This window comes from Sturnus vulgaris, unplaced genomic scaffold (genome assembly GCF_052056855.1).
Source record: "Sturnus vulgaris isolate bStuVul1 unplaced genomic scaffold, bStuVul1.hap1 Scaffold_156, whole genome shotgun sequence".
NCBI lineage: Eukaryota > Metazoa > Chordata > Aves > Passeriformes > Sturnidae > Sturnus > Sturnus vulgaris.
In genome coordinates this window covers 672501-675000 of record NW_028276073.1, presented here as the reverse complement: position 1 = coordinate 675000, position 2500 = coordinate 672501, and the positions used below count along the sequence as shown (strand labels likewise).

The 2500-nt window shown below is 76.8% G+C and overlaps 1 non-coding gene across 1 annotated transcript; it reads right to left on the bottom strand.

The window, feature by feature from the left end:
* Positions 1-609: 609 nt before the first annotated feature.
* LOC148219021 (5.8S ribosomal RNA) lies at positions 610-762 on the bottom strand. Its single transcript, XR_015800006.1, has one exon. It is a non-coding gene; the product is annotated as a 5.8S ribosomal RNA (ribosomal RNA).
* Between the last annotated feature and the right edge of the window lie 1738 nt (positions 763-2500).

Below are 2500 nucleotides of genomic sequence, written 5' to 3'. Positions count from 1 at the left end.
GACTCCCATCCCGGAGACGAGAACCGAAGAGGAGAGCGGCAGAGACGGCCCTGACGGGGGGGAACCGGCCAGCCGGGCGGGAAAAGCGGCGACCTCAAGCGGGGAGAGAGAGAAACGCGACGGCGACAGAGAGAGGAGGGGAGGGCTTCGCGGGAAGGAGGAGGGGGTCGCACCCCCGTCCCCGGCGCTCTCGGCCTCGCGCGCGCGCGGCAGCACGGCACGGTACCCCCGCGGTACCCACCCGCAGACAGCCGCCCGCACGGGGGGGAGAGCCCGGGGGCGAGGCCCGCGCCTCGCCTCCCTCTCGGCCCTCTCGCTCTCTCGTCTCTCTCGCACGGCCCACGGCGGCGTCTTCGACGCCGACTCTCGCTCTCCCCGGCCACCGCCACCGCACCGCGGCACGGCCCCGGCAAGGACGAGCTCCGCCCCAGCGGCTCGTTCCGGGAGCGGGGAGCTACGGAGCGCTCCCCGAGTCTGCATTTAGGGGGACGAAGGCCCTGCGCGGCGACGACGACGACGACGTCGACGTCGACCGCGGGCAACGGGCCTGCGAGGCAACCCCAGCCGCGCCGCCGGGGTGGCCCCCCCGGACGGCGATTGATCGTCAAGCGACGCTCAGACAGGCGTAGCCCCGGGAGGAACCCGGGGCCGCAAGTGCGTTCGAAGTGTCGATGATCAATGTGTCCTGCAATTCACATTAATTCTCGCAGCTAGCTGCGTTCTTCATCGACGCACGAGCCGAGTGATCCACCGCTAAGAGTTGTCTGGCTTTCGGGACCGCTCGCGTGAAGCGGCCCCTTTTCTGTTTCTGCAGGGACGCGCGCGCCCCCGCGCGCCCCGCTTCGACCGTACGAGCACACACAAACGGAGGAGGAGGAGGAGAAAGCGCGGGGCAAAAAAGAGAAACCCCGCGCAACGCTCCGAAGGTCGGCCAAAGAAAGGCGGAGGGGCCCGCGCCCCCGACCGCCTCCCCCCGCGAGGGGAGACGCCGCCTCGCGTGCCGTCCTTCGGAGGCGGCCCAGGCGCCCGGGCTCGGCCCGACCTCCGCGCGGAGGGGCTTGTGCGGCAACGCGCCGGACCGCGGGGGGCACGGTGGCCCGCCCGGCCTCTCGATCACGGGACGACTACGCGTTCGCGGGCCGGGGGCGCGACCGCCGGCCCCCGCCGCTCCCGGCTCACTCCCTGGCTTCTCCTTTTCACCGCTCCGCCGACTCGCGGAACGCCGCCGCGCCAAAACGCGGGGGCCGGCTCTCCCGCCAGCGGCCCCTGAACGTCGCCCGAAACGCCACGCGGCGGCGGGACCGTTCCGCCGGCGCAACCCCTGGCGCGGGACCGCTTGCCCGCCGGAAGGCGAACGCCCGGCGGGCCGCGCTCCGCCACCGGCGCCGGAGGCGGGACGCCGCCGAGACCCGAGCCGGCATCGCGGAGCGCCCGAGGTCTGCCGCTCGGCAAAACCCCTCCGCCACCCGCGGCCGCACTCCCGGGACCGCCGCCGCTTCGCACCGCCGAGCTGCCCTTCCGCGAGCACGCGCCCAGCGGGCAGGCGTACGGCGGCTGAGCCGGGGGGCACCGCCCGCTCCCCTCGTTTCCACTCGGGGACCGGACGGGGAAGCGCCCCCGCGGCCGCCCCGCACGCCTCCCCTTTTTTTTGGCCCACACGCGGCCGGGAAGGGCGACGGGGAAGCGGACGGGCGGGGCCCGGGCCGGGACGGCCGCCGGTGAAGGCGGGCGCCTCGCGGCCGACCGTCCCCCCCCCCCGGGGGGGGCGGGGACACTCGCCGAGCGGCGACGCCGCCGCTCGGCACGGGGTCGCCCGCGCCCGCCGGACCTCCGGCGATGGAGGAGCCGGCCGAGCGCTGCGCCCCAACGGGCGGGGACAGCGCTCCGAGTCAGGGGTGGCCGGCGGCCGGCGCCGCCGCGGTGCGGTTCGAGGCGACAAGGCCGTCGAGGCGAGAGGCGCGCGGTCGCGCCTGACGCGGCGCCGCCCGCGAGCCCGCGGCGGCGGCTAAGGAGAAAGAGCGAGAGAGCGCGGCGGGCCCCGGCGGCCGCAACCCCGCAGCTGAGGTAGGTAAGGCAGAGAGCGCGCGCCCTCTGCCGGCGTCGCCCCGCATCGCAGAGGCCAGCGGGGTCGGCCCCCCGCGGCCGATCGCGCGCCGCGGCCTCTCCGCCGAGACCGGGCCGCAGAGAGGGGGGGGCAGGGCGCCCCTTCCCCGGCCCGGCACGGGTGGCCCCCGCGCGCGGGCAAGCGCGGCGGGACGCCGACGACGGCGAGCGCGGCCGGTCGCGACGGACACGCCACCGCAGGGGATCGGCGGGAGTAGCTCCCCACCCCTCGATGGCGCCCCGCGCCGCCACCGCCCGACACCCGCTGCCGCCGCCGCCACCGCCGCCGCCGCCGCGGCGGGGCCGTGCCGGGCCGCCCGAGTCTTTAAACCTCCGCCCGGCTCGGCGGCCCTTTCGGCCCCCAACAGGCGTTTGACGACGCCGAGGGAAACCGGCA